This window comes from Podarcis raffonei, chromosome 16 (assembly GCF_027172205.1).
Source record: "Podarcis raffonei isolate rPodRaf1 chromosome 16, rPodRaf1.pri, whole genome shotgun sequence".
Taxonomy (NCBI): domain Eukaryota; kingdom Metazoa; phylum Chordata; class Lepidosauria; order Squamata; family Lacertidae; genus Podarcis; species Podarcis raffonei.
In genome coordinates, this window is record NC_070617.1 from 29,610,343 (window position 1) to 29,624,496 (window position 14,154).

The window sequence follows — 14,154 nt, forward strand, 5'->3', positions numbered from 1 at the left end:
CATTTTTAAAAATGTGCAGCTAAAAAGCACAGCAACTGCAATTAATCCAGAAACTGCAATTAATCCAGAATGCGGCAGCTAGACCGGTGACTGGGAGTGGCCGCCGGGACCACATAACACCAGTCCTGAGAGATCTGTATTGGTTCCCAGTACGTTTCTGAGCACAATTCAAAGTGTTGGTGCTGACCTTTAAAGCCCTAAACGACCTCGGTCCTGTATACCTGAAGGAGCATCTCCACCCCCATCGTTCAGCCCGAACACTGAGATCCAGCGCCAAGGGCCTTCTGGCAGTTCCCTCATTGCGAGAAGTGAGGTTACAGGGAACCAGACAGAGGGCCTTCTTGGTAGTGGCACCCGCCCTGTGGAACGCCCTCCCATCAGATGTCAAGGAAATAAACAACTATCTGACATCTGAAGGTAGCCCTGTTTAGGGAAGTTTTTAATATTTAATGCAGTATTGTTTTTAACACTTGATTGGAAGCTGCCCAGAGTGGCTGGGGAAACTCAGCCAGATGGGCAGGGTATAAATTATTATTATTATTATTATTATTATTATTATTATTATTATTATTATTATTAACCAATTTAACAGAACACACACAGCAGCAAAGTTAACAGAACAAACATCGCCACAAACATAACACATCATTTGGCTCTTAGTTTTTATCACTTCTGATTAGACACACTCTGCTAGGAGCTTCCCCTACACAAGTCTCACGGAGATGAATGGAAGCTACCCAAAAGTGCTACCAATTATGCCCTAGGTTTTGCATTTTCTCCGTGTCTCTCCTTCCCCTGAACTTCCTTCCAGATGTGTTCCTCCTGGACTGACCCAGCTGTCAATAGCTGTTAATTTCACTGCCGCCTTTCCAAATGTGCTTGGAAACAAAACAGGAAAAAAGTAAATTGGAGTGGGGAGGCACCAGTGAAACAACTCCTTCTGGCCCAAGGAGGAAAGCTATTAATGATGACAAGGAACGATACGTTTGTACTCCTGCAGCTCCCATCCGTCAAAGTTTCAATAGGCGTTACAAATATAAGCCCTCCCGATTTCCATTTGCTGGAGAGCCGTGCAGGTTCCCACAAGAGGGAAGGGGGAAGAGAGATTTGTGGGGCTCTTCTCTTTGCAGGAGAGACAGCCAATAATAATAATAATAATAATAATAATAATAATAATAATTTATTATTTATACCCCGCCCATCTGGCTGGGCCTCCCCAGCCACTCTGGGCGGCTTCCATAAAAACCAAAAATACAGTAAAATATCACACGTTAAAAACTTCCCTGAACAGGGCTGCCTTAAGATGTCTTCTGAATGTCAGGTAGTTGTTTATCTCTTTGACATCTGCTGGAAGGGCATTCCACAGGGCGGGCGCCACTACCGAGAAGGCCCTCTGCCTGGTTCCCTGTAGCTTTGCTTCTCGCAATGAGGGAACCGCCAGAAGGCCCTCGGCGCTGGACCTCAGCGTCCGGGCAGAATGATGGGGGTGGAGACGCTCCTTCAGGTATACTGGACCGAGGCCGTTTAGGGCTTTAAAGGTCAGCACCAACACTTTGAATTGTGCTCGGAAACGTACTGGGAGCCAAATGCTTGGCACAGACTTCTACACAAACCACGCCATTCATTGTTGTTTTAAATGTCTGTAGCCCTCGTGGTCGGGACACGGGTGGCACTGTGGGTTAAACCACAGAGCCTAGGACTTGCCGCTCAGAAGGTAGGCGGTTTGACCGTTGCTTGGTCCCTGCTCCTGCCAACCTAGCAGTTCGAAAGCACGTCAAAGTGCAAGTAGATAAATAAGTACCGCTCCGGCGGGAAGGTAAACAGCATTTCCGTGCGCTGCTCTGGTTCGCCAGAAGCAGCTTAGTCATGCTGGCCACATGACCTGGAAGCTGTACGCCGGCTCCCTCGGCCAATAAAGCGAGATGAGCGCCGCAACCCCAGAGTCGGCCACGACTGGACCTAATGGTCAGGGGTCCCTTTACCTTTTCTAGCCCTCGTAGTAGTGTACAGCAGCAGCCTTTCACAAACCTGGGTCTCAGTTGTTGTTGGACTACAGTTCCCATCAGCCCTGACCATTGGACCACACTGCCTGGCAGTAATGTAGCGGCAAATTCAGGTGTGCAGGGTGCCTTGTCACAGCCTCTTCCCCAACAGCCACGGCCCCTTCTAAGATTATATAATGATCTTATAATTATAGAACAATAATAATTAGGCATGCATTGCAACAATCAGTGCAGATCGCCGTGTGTAGCTTTTCAGATAGATCTTCTGTTTTCCACGCATGTGCATGGGCAAATGATTTTGAGTGCTCCAAGATCTCCTTTTAGAGTGACTTGAGTTGCGTTTCCCTTGAACTGCCATTGTACGTAACAGAACTTGCACCCCATTCTCTTGAAACAGAAGCCCCTTGTGTTTTCAGTTATTCCTAGACGCTTAGCTTTGGAGTATACAGAACAACTCCTCCTTGATGTACCATAGTTTTCTGTGTATAAGATGTTGTTTTTTTATTATAAAAGAATGTTATGAAGTGGGGGTCATCTTATACACAGATAGTGTAGAGTGGGGACGCGAGCAGGAGATTATCAGTGGCGATTGGGCGTGTGATTGGTGGCTGTGGCAAGGGCTGCTGTCGATTGGCTGCCACTGCGGTTCTTGGGTGGGTGATTGGCAGCATTTTGCAGCAAGCGGGCAGACGGTTGGTGGTTTTGGCGACGTGTGCGATTGGCAGCGTCGGTCAAGCAGCTGAGTGATTTTCAGCAACGCCCACCCCAAAAAAGCTCAACAACTCTGGGCAATCTCCCCCCATTTTCTTAATTTGGACTCCCCCAAAATAGGGGGTCGTCTTATACACGGAGGCGTGTTATACACGGAAAAATACAGTACTTCCCATGCCCTTTCTCCAGAGGAGACAGTCCTCAGTGGCTGACTCGCCTTGTTTTCGCTCTGGCTCCAATCAGCTCATGTGGCCGGGCAAATAATTTGGAGTGCTCCAATATCCAATTCGAAACTCCATTCAGGAGCAGTGCTCTCACACTCTTCAAGGGAAACAAAACCTCGACACTTTTCTTGTGTTGTGGTGGCCTTTTATTTCATACACAAGCACCAGTGGTATGGCAGATCAATTATCATCAACACCGCCAATAATTTCACAATCATAGATACACATTGTACCTCTCATTTGACTGGTGCCGACTTCCCTCTCTCACCTCCCAGTCTAGTGCTTGATCTTTGACCCAGATCAAAAGCACCGCATCCCAATTAATGTGAGAAATTCTTTTTAATGTTTGATTGTCCTGGTATTGTTAAAGGTGGGGGTAAGAAAGAACCTACTTAATTTGAAATAGTTTGTTATGTTCTTTACATCCAATAAATTTCTATTATTATTATTATTATTATTATTATTATTATTATTATTCATTAAATTTAGTAGTCACGTTTTGCCATGGCAACTCAACAATATTTTAAGGGGAAACAAACAGATGCAAGGGCAACCAATATTATAAAGGATCTGGAAACGGTTGAGGGAATTCAGCAATGCCGGATTTACGTACAAGCTAAACAAGCTATAGCTTAGGGCCCCACTCTCTTGGGGCCCCCAAAACATTTAAAGGGAAAAAACCTGGATGTACATTTCCAAAATATAAGATAAAAAAAACCTACATACAGCAATAGTGTTTTGTGTTGTGTAGGCTCCTATGATGTAAGTAATGGCCTGCTAGCCTGCTCCCTGAAATATCACTGGTTTGCTCATTTCTATATATAGGGTGCCTACATTCTGCATTTGCAAATGGATTTAGATACCTATTAGGTCTATAAATTACCACATAGCATATATTTAACACAAAAAGCAGCGACACATTTCTGCTGTCTCAAAGAATCCTGGGAACTGTAGTTTGTTAAGGGTGCCAGGAATTGAAGCTGTGTGGGGATAAATTTCAGTTCCCATGACTCTTGGGGGTGTGCTTTAACCATATGGTGTGTACACAGCCTACAAATCAGCACAGAGGAGGATGAAGACAAAACCAGAATTAAGTTGTGTGCTGCCATACATTTAAAGCACATGACACCGCGCGCCCCCCCCCAAAAATTCCAGGAACTATAGTTTGTTTAGGGTGCCAGGAATTGTAGCTCTGTGACGTTAAACTACAGTACCCAAGATTCATGAGTGTGTGGCTTCAAATGTATGGTGTGTATTCATTATTATTATTATTATTATTAGGCTTGTGACCCTGTGGATGGGGGACTCTATATGGTGGTTTGTTTTGTATTTTGTTGCCTAGTTTACATGCTTCACTTTGCTTGTTTCACTTTATCATTTGTGGGCAAATGGAGAGAAAAGGGCAGATGATCAGAGGGGACGGGACTTGTTCTTAGAAAATTAAGCTAATGATATAAACAAGGGGCCAAAATTCACCTGACCCTTTAGGAGAAAGTGGCTTCCTTTTTCTATGGCACCCCAGTCAGAGGGTTACTGGGGTTAAGTGCCATTTTTATTGTTTTACAGGCAGCTGCCTTAGACAAAGCGGGAAACTGAAGGGACAGGAGATCCAATGCAAGGGATGTAGGGAAATTAAGCGAGAGCGAGTTTGAAAGGGCACCCAATCAGAGAGGGCAACAGATGGTCGACTTGGGCAATGCAAAACCCCGGAAGTAACAAGTTGTAGAAGGATCACCCTGCCCCTCCTAGCTCTATCCCGATTTTGGCTGTGCCTCCCACTTACAGTTTCCATGGCTTCTTTCCCATAACTCTGGAGTTTACTCCAGTGGTGGCTAGGGCCCATTGGGGCTGCTAGGGCAGAAAGCAGTGAGCCCAACATTAGGGGGAGCAAGAGCCAATGGCAGGTGGAGTTAACAAATTCTTGCTTTATCCCCATCCTCCTCTCCACTGAGTTCTGCAGGGGCAACCCTGAGACTAAGTTAGAGGAAGACGACTGCCAGCGCCAGGTACTGGGTTGTATGTAAGTAAAACAGGAGTGCAGAGAGGGGGTGTTAAAGGAGGGGGCCAAGGGAAGAAAAGAAGGATATTAAAAATACAGTGGTACCTCGGGTTACATACACTTCAGGTTACAGACTCCGCTGACCTAGAAATAGTACCTCGGGTTAAGAACTTTGCTTCAGGATGAGAACAGAAATCGTGCTCCAGCGCCGCCGCGGCAGCAGGAGGCCCCATTAGCTAAAGTGGTACCTCAGGTTAAGAACAGTTTCTGGTTAAGAACGGACCTACGGAACGAATTAAGTACTTAACCCGAGGTACTTCTGTAATAATAATAAAAATTGGGCATTTATTTATACATACATACATACATGCCGGGACGTGGGTGGCGCTGTGGGTAAAAGCCTCAGCGCCTAGGGCTTGCCGATCGAAAGGTCGGTGGTTCGAATCCCCGCGGTGGGGTGCGCTCCCGTTGCTTGGTCCCAGCGCCTGCCAACCTAGCAGTTCGAAAGCACCCCCAGGCGCAAGTAGATAAATAGGGACCGCTTACTGGCGGGAAGGCAAACGGCGTTTCCGTGTGCTGCGCTGGCTCACCAGATGCAGCTTTGTCACGCTGGCCACGTGACCCGGAAGTGTCTCCGGACAGCGCTGGCCCCCGGCCTCTTAAGTGAGATGGGCGCACAACCCCAGAGTCTGTCAAGACTGGTCCGTACGGGCAGGGGTACCTTTACCTTTACCTTACATACATACATACATACATACCTCACCTTTTTTCTTGATGGGCCTCAAGGAGGTCTTACAGTTAAAACAACAAGTGCTTACAACATAGAAAAATCAATCACTGAAATACAGTTAAACATTGATAGAATACACACACACACACACACACACATGCATACATACATACATACATACATACATATACATACAGCGGAACCTCGGTTCTTGAACCGCTTCGTTCCTGAACGTTTTGGCTCCCGAACGTCAAAAACCCAGAAGTAAGTATTACGGTTTTGGAACGCTTTTTGGAACCCCAAATGTCCGACGTGGCTTCCGATATTCAAAAAGCCTAGCTGTCGGCCAATTGGAAGCCTTGCTTCGGAATTCAAACGTTTCGGAAGTCGAACGGTCTTCTGGGACTGATTATGTTCAATTTCCGAGGTTCCACTTTGTGTGTGTGTGTTTAAAACATGTCAATAATTATAATTAAAATAGCACATCATCAGTCCTTTCATTAAAAGAAGTCAATTCCCAAAGACCTGTTGGAACAACAAAGTCTTTGCCTCCCAGTGGAAGCATAGCAAGGAGAGAGCCAGTCTAGCTTCTTGGCAGAGAGGGAGTTTGGGAGCTTGTTCCTAATATAGATGCACTGTAGGCATCTATTATTATTGTTGTTGTTGTTAGGTTGTGGGTGAACATATCAGACGACACAGCGATTCTTCCAAAGCAGCTCTTTATTTGTAAGCTGAAACAGAACTGAACTGAAGAGCTCAGTCAGCCTGCTTATATAGAGCTCCAGAACCACGTAACTGTTGCAACTTTCTAAAACTATCCAATCACTGAACGTCACGTTCGATCCTTCATTTGCATAACTATCTACAATATCCCCCTGCTGGCCCAGGGTGAGAACTTCAGTACATAACTATTATTATTATTATTATTATTATTATTATTATTATTAGTCACCTTTTACATATTTGTCAAGGTGATTTACAAACAAATCACATGACTGATGGCTGACTTACAAACATTACAAAATAGACATCTAAGGCACAGACAGTGCTATTTTTCTAGAAAAAGAGGTGCGGGAACTCACCATGAATTTGTTCTCTTAGAATGGAAATGGTGCCCACCTGAGAGGTGCCAGAACTGAGTTCTGGTGACTTCTGGCTGGAAAAAAGCCGTGGGCACAGACCTTTTTAATCCAAGTGTAAACGCTTGTTGAAACAAAAAACAATCTTAAGTTTTAATTATATCGACCAGAGATGGCGAATCTGTGGCTCCACAGTTTTTGTACAACTCCAACTCCCACCAGTCCCAGTCAGCACGGCCAATGGTTGGGGATGATGGGAGTTTTAATTCAGCAATATCTGGGAAGCCACAGGTTCCTCATCCCTGATATAATCCTTTTGTAAATGATCAATCAAATTTCTGCAGTGATCAATAAAGGTATTGAGGTCCAGCGCCGAGGGCCTTCTGGCGGTTCCCTCATTGCGAGAAGCAAAGCTACAGGGAACCAGGCAGAGGGCCTTCTCGGTAGTGGCACCCGCCCTGTGGAACGCCCTCCCATCAGATGTCAAAGCGATAAACAAGTACCTGACATTCAGAAGACATCTTAAGGCAGCCCTATTCAGGGAAGTTTTTAATGGGTGACATTTTAGTGTATTTTTGGTCTCTGTGGAAGCTGCCCAGAGTGGCTGGGGAAACCCAGCCAGATGGACGGGGTACAAATAATAAAATTATTATTATTATTATTATTATTATTATTATTATTATTATTATTATTATTAAACCAAATGTGATCTTAACAAAATAATTATGAAACTAATGAGGGTTTGTTTCATTAAAAATGAATGGAAGAATGCCCCTCATGCCCCAATAATTTTTTAAAAAAATGGGACTGGGGTTTTACTAACATTTTACTGTCCTCTGCAACTATGGTCTGGTTTGCATGTCATGCTAAGCCAAACCATGGCTTCATGTGAACATGCAACTGTGTTTAGCATTCCTGCACAAACTACAAAATGTAACGCTTGCCATACCAAAGGATTCTGAAGCACTCAGACACCTCCAGATCAAGAGAAGGAAAGGAAGAAGAAAAATCACGGGTTCTTCCCTCTGAATCATGAAGCAAATATGGGGACTGAATAATTGCTGCTGCATGAACCATTTAGGAAGTTATTTGTATAAAAGCACTACTTATAATCATGGGATAAAACAAAAATCATACTGATTTCTTAGGCAAATAAGGGCGTATCATTGCTAGGTTCATACAGGCTAATTACCTTCTCAATGTGAACATTAAAATATAGACTTCAATAATGACAAATTGATTAAACAATTAATACAGTGAAGTATCTCAATATAGACTGAATGGGCTTTGTAGAAGGAAGGACAATAACAAAAAATCTTAGAAGACTGATAAATATATATTTTTTAAAATAGCAAAAAATAAACAACCCCATGTATTATTGTTTTTAGATGCCAAGAAAGCACTGGAATGAGTTGAGTGGTCACACTTGTTTAAAACACTGCATTATTTGGGAGAGGAACTTGGGAGCTGGATAAAATGTTTATATTCCCAACCTGTAGCCCAAGTGCTGGTGAATGGCCAATTGTCAGAAAGATTTGTTCTGATTAGAGGGATGAGTCCGTGTTGCCCTCTATCTTGTCTGTTATTTGCTATAGCCATCAAACCATTGGCTATAGCTTTAAGATAAAATTTACCATATTTTTTGCACCATAACACTCACTTTTTTCCTCCTAGAAAGTAAGGGGAAATGTCTGTGCGTGTTATGGAGCGAATGCCTACGGATGTGCTGCAGTCGTGAGCAGAGGATACATGGTTCCCCTTCCATCCCTCCTCCGTGGCTCGCTTTGAAACAGCAAAGAGGGAGAAGAGCCGCTGAGTGGGGAGGAGAGAGGGACAGAGAGCCTGCTTGCTTTAAAGGAGCAAAGCGGGAGAGGAGAGGAGCCACTTACACGAGTCCGGAGCTGTTTCTTTCAGTGAGCCGGGGAGGAGGAAGAGAACAGCTTGCTAAATAACAGCAAAGTTTTTCGCAAGCAGGCTCTCTGTCCCTCTCTCCTCCCCACTCAGCTGGCTAAATAGTAGCAAAGTTTTTCAGCGAGCCGGGGAGGAGGGAGCTGTTTTTTTCAGCGAGCCAGGGACAGAAGCAGAGCCTTTAAAGGAGCAAAGCGGGAGAGGAGAGGAGCCTTCTCCTCTTATTGAGGAGATTTCACCCCTCCCATATCCAAGAATCTCCTGATGAGTCTGCTGATTCTCCAGAGAGGAGGAGCAGTGTTCTGCTCTCTACTTATTCCACTCCAGCACCACATCAAAGAGTCAGTCAGTCAGTCAGTCAGTGTGTCGGAGAGAGAGAGACTGAGTGTTAGAGATCGTGTGTAGAGATAAGGTTGCTGCTAATAGCAGCTGCAGACACTCAGTGCAGTTTAGCATTCATTTATGCTTAGACCTCATTTAGCTCTGTATATAGTTGTATAATAGTTGTAGATAGAATATAGAAGTTATTCTACAGAGCTGCTCTCCAAGTCGTTTATATACTCTGCTATACTCTGCTGTGCGACGACTGTCTTCTTGTGGAAGTGAATCCGGTGCTCACAACTCTAAGCTGTGCGTCCACAGCACTTTGACCTGTTCCTGTCCAGAAGGTGGTCTCTGGAAGTGCTACCCAGCTCGCCTAGCCCAGTCGGGGCTGAAGTGCATGAGTCCAGTTGGTGGTACTGGCTCAAGGGCGATGCTGATACTTATACCCCTCTTCTGCATTATTAGCAGCATCCTTTTCCACACACAACCCACATGTGTTCCTTGTCCCTTGAGTGCTTTTCCTTCCCTCCCCACTTAAAACGTGGTTACAAAGCACAGATCCACATGGATCCTCAGGATTTTTGCATTGGGCTACCCCAAACTCACCGTCAGATCACATGTCTGTGGCCACAGCATAAACCACAAAAATCATACATCCACTGTTTCATTTAGAATGTTTATTTTCTTGTTTTCCTCCTCTAAAAACTATGTGCGTGTTATGGTCGGGTGCGTGTTATAGAGCGAAAAATACGGTAAATATAATTGGTGTACAATATGGATGTTTGGCTTCAAAAACTGAAGAATGAGCACAGTTCATACTCTTTTTGAAAGGACTGAAAAACTGTGGTCTGCTGTGACAGTGATTAAATTAGCTTACTAAATAAGAATACAAGTCAATGAACCTATTAAATTTATGGAGAAATTGAGGTTCCTCTCACCCTGTCGCAGGGATTCAAACCGCCAACCTTCTGATCGGCAAGTCCTAGGCTCTGTGGTTTAACCCACAGCGCCACCCGCATCCCTTGAGTATACATGAGGCGCTGGGAAATGAATAATTCAATTCAAACCGGGAATGGTGGGACGGAGCTGGAGAGTACTTGTGGCTATGATGATGATGATGATGATGATGTTCCACGCAATTTTACTTATATGCATGGGGCCCCGGAACGTAACCCCCACATACGAGTGGGGGAACACCTGTATATCTACTGCTGTTTTTAATTGCTGTCTGTTTAAAGCATTGGTGGTTTTAATACTGAATTGTTTTTCTTCTCTTTTAGACTGTGGGCACCTCCAGGCTGCCACTATTCTGCAGTAGGCTCTAATCACAATATTGGAAAATCGTTTCAGGTTGATCTGGTGCTCTTGCAAATTTGCTCTCCCCACCCTGCAAAAAAAAAAAGGAACTTCCTACAATAATGAAAGTAAAAGAAAATGCACCAAAGTTTGCTTGATGCAATACAGTGGTACCTCGGTTTAAGAACAGCCCTGTTTATGAACTATTTGGTATACGAACTCCATGAAACCGGAAGTAGTGTCCCAGTTAGCGAACTTTACCTCAATCCATGAACAGAAGCCAAACGGTGGAAGGGCACCAGCGGCAGGAGGCCTCATTAGGGAAAGCGCACCTCAGTTTAAGAACAGCTTTGGTTTAAGAACGAACAGACTTCCGATGTCCAAAATAACATTTATAAAAAAACCGGAGGCATTTTTGTTAGGGATTGTAGGACAAGACCTGCCAAGGAAAAGAAAGAATTTATTTATGTATGCAACAACAGTGGCAAGAGTCTTGATTGCACAAGGATGGAAGAATGAGGAAACCCCGACAAAAGAACAGTGGCAAGAGAAATTAATGAACTATGCAGAACTGGCGAAACTGACATGCAAACTATGAGACAAGGACAACTGTGATTTTAAAGAAGAATGAGAACCTTCTACAAATTATTTAAAAAGACAACAAAATGAACTGGACTCCTTGGCAGGTTTTGAATAAACAGACACAAATTTATTGAGGGTCAACATAGTAGATAGATAATATAAGGATGTATATAATTTTATAATATGCATAAGTTAAAATTGGGTGAGAAATCAGAGAGAGGAGCTGAGGGAAGTCGTAGCGGGGAGGGAGGGAGGGTTTGTTGGGGAGGTGGGAAAATGGGGGGAAATAATGAAAATGATTTGTTTGGATAATTTGTTACGTGAAAACTGTTAATTAAAAAAAATTTAAAAAAAGAACGAATGTACTTCCAGAATGGATTAAGTTCGTAAACCTAGGTACCACTGTATTGTCTAACCTCCCCGCAAAGAAATCAAAATCAACAAATGCATGCAACCAGGGGATTGGACTGGATGATTCTCGGCGTCCTCTCCAACTCTCCAATTCTGTGATTTTATGAAATCAGGATGATTGCTCAATAAACAGGTTGATGTAAGTAATTGGCTGCATTCCATACCATTTTGATTTGATCTTAGCCACCTTCTTTGCAGCATTAAAAATGTTGAATTTAAGGAAATAAAAGTAACAGCAGCAGCAGCAACAACAACAACAGAAAATAGTTTTCCTGTTTATTTGTTGTTGGTAGGTAAAGAAATGGCAGAGCGAATGAATCAACAGCAAAGACTCAAATCAATAGTAAAGTCCTAGGAAGAGAGAGGGGGGGGACTGGCATGTAAATAAATGGAGTTAAAACAAAGCAGTGTTGGTCAAAGGTGATCTTTTGAAGATGGATTCCAGCAGATGTCCTCAGGAAAGGAATCCCAAAGATAAGATCCTGAGGTTGAGAGCACCCTGCCTCCAGCCCAATTCCAAGGGGACCACAAGGACAGGGCGCAAGCAAACGCCTGTCAGCTCCAATTACTGGATAGAAGCTACATATCCTATTGGCATTAAAGCAGCTCAAATGAATACAAGTTAAAGAAAATATCTCTCCCCCCCCTTTTTTTGGTTTTGCTCTCCTTGTCAGAGCAAGGATTGACTGGCCATCAGACCACAAGGAGGGCAGGGCGGGGAGCCAGATTAGAACTCAGATAAAGAGAGACAACTTTCAGGAGATGGGTTCTTTCAGAGAGCAAACCTGAACATGCCTACTTGGAAGTAAGCTACACTGAGTTTGATGGGGCTTACTCCAAAGTCGGTGTGTAGAGAATCATAAAACTTTGGTTCCTAGCAGCAAGAAGGGAAAGGGTATCATGCTGTTACATGCCTTCCAACATTTCTCCGATGAAAACAGATACATCCCATTCCATAACGATAATTTTACTATTTATACCCCCACACATCTGACTGGGTTGCGCCAGCCACTCTGGGCAACTTCCAATATATATAAAAACAAAATAAAACATTTTTTTTTAAAAAAAAAAAACCCTTCTCTTTACAGAATTGCCTTCAGACGGTTCAGGGGTCGGATAACTCTATACCCTCCAACGTATGAAAATAGGGACATCCTAAGGAAAAGTGGGACATTCCAGGATCAAATTAGAAATTGGGGTGGCTTCTCTAAATCAGGGACGCCCCTGGAAAATACAGACACTTGGAGGGTCTACTATTAATGAGCAGGGATGGATGAATTCATCAGTTTTGGGTTTCCCTCAGTTTTCCAGTCTCACGGTGAGCAGGGGCATTTCTGCATCAGTTTGCAATTTCAAAATAGATAAATAGGTACCGCTCTGGCAGGAAGGTAAATGGCATTTCCATGCACTCCTCTGGTTTCACCAGAAGCGGTTTAGTCATGCAGCCCACATGAGCTGGAAAAACTGTCTGCAGAAGCGGACAAACGCCGGCTCCCTCGGCCTGTAAAGCGAGATGAGCGCCGCAACCCGAGTTGTTTGTGACTGGACTTAACTGTCAGGGGTCCCTTTACCTTTATGTTTATGTTTTTATATATGTTGGAAGCTGCCTAGCGTGGCTGGAGCGGTTAACCCAGCCAGATGGGTGGGGTACAAATACTGTAATAAAGTTGTTGTTGTTGTTGAATAGGATGTCCCCATTTCCATTGGAGAAATGTTGGAGGGTGTGCAGGGTCCCTCCTGAAATGGCTTTTTCCTCTAAGAAGCATCCATCAAGGTTTACATGTCCCTTTGTGTGTAACATGCAGTTTGGGCAACAGGTATCTATGTGTGTGTGAAACACACAGGAAGCAGCAGTGGGGGCTGTTCATTTACAGCCAATGGGGCACTGCCCCGCAAACCTCAGTCTGCCTGCAGACGGCCTTCACCTGCCTGCCTTCTTACAACCGGTGAGTGTGCCACCATTTGCCCAAGGAAGTTTGAGGTGAAATTTCAGCTGGTGGGGGCATGTGCAGAGATGGTCTCCTTTGCAGCTATCTCTCTCCCTCCCTCCCTCTCCCTCTCTCTCCTGCACAGGTGACCAAAGCTCGTAACACCCATAAACCAGTTAAGACCATAAACCAGTTAAGGCCAATTCACTTGACCTAATTGGCATGCGGAGAATGTGGGCCGCATTGGATGTGCACAAAGCCCGGCACATTCTCAGCATGCCGCTCTGGGAGCACAGATTGGCCCCGGGGCTTTGAGTCTCTGTCATTCCTGGGATTCTGTCCTCTCATGAACAAGAGCTAGACTTACTTCCAAGTAAACAGGCCCAGGATCGAGCTGTTAGCCTCTAAGGCGTGCTGCATCTCTCATGCTTTTTGACCTTGTTGTGTAGAGTGGGTGAGATGGCCTAACGTGTTCAATGCATTAACTCAACTCAGTGAATTCACATTTCACCAGGATTCAGAAGTGCAACCATAAAAGATCTTCCTTGTATACATGCAGCCCTCAATTCAGGGGTGGAGAACCTCAGGCCTGAGGGCCAAATGTGGCCCCCCCAGGCCTCTCTGCCTGGCCCTTGGGACTCCCCCAGGCCACACCTCTTACCACCTCTGCTTTGCAAAGCTAAAATTTATTTTAATTGCTCCATCCACTTTGGCCACCCACCATTTGCATGAGGCCCCCATTAGGCTGCCCAGAAAAAAATGTGGCCCCTGGACTGCAAAGGTTTTTCCACCCATGCCTTAGCCCCTTGCAAATAGTCTAGGAACCTGAGGATCCCAGTTATCTTGGCCTCAAAGGAACTAACACGCTCTTTGAGAGCTGAGAGCCGATTGCTCACAACAACCAAGACAGCCACCCTTTGTGCCAATACACTAGTTTTTATGTATTTATTTCTAAACAG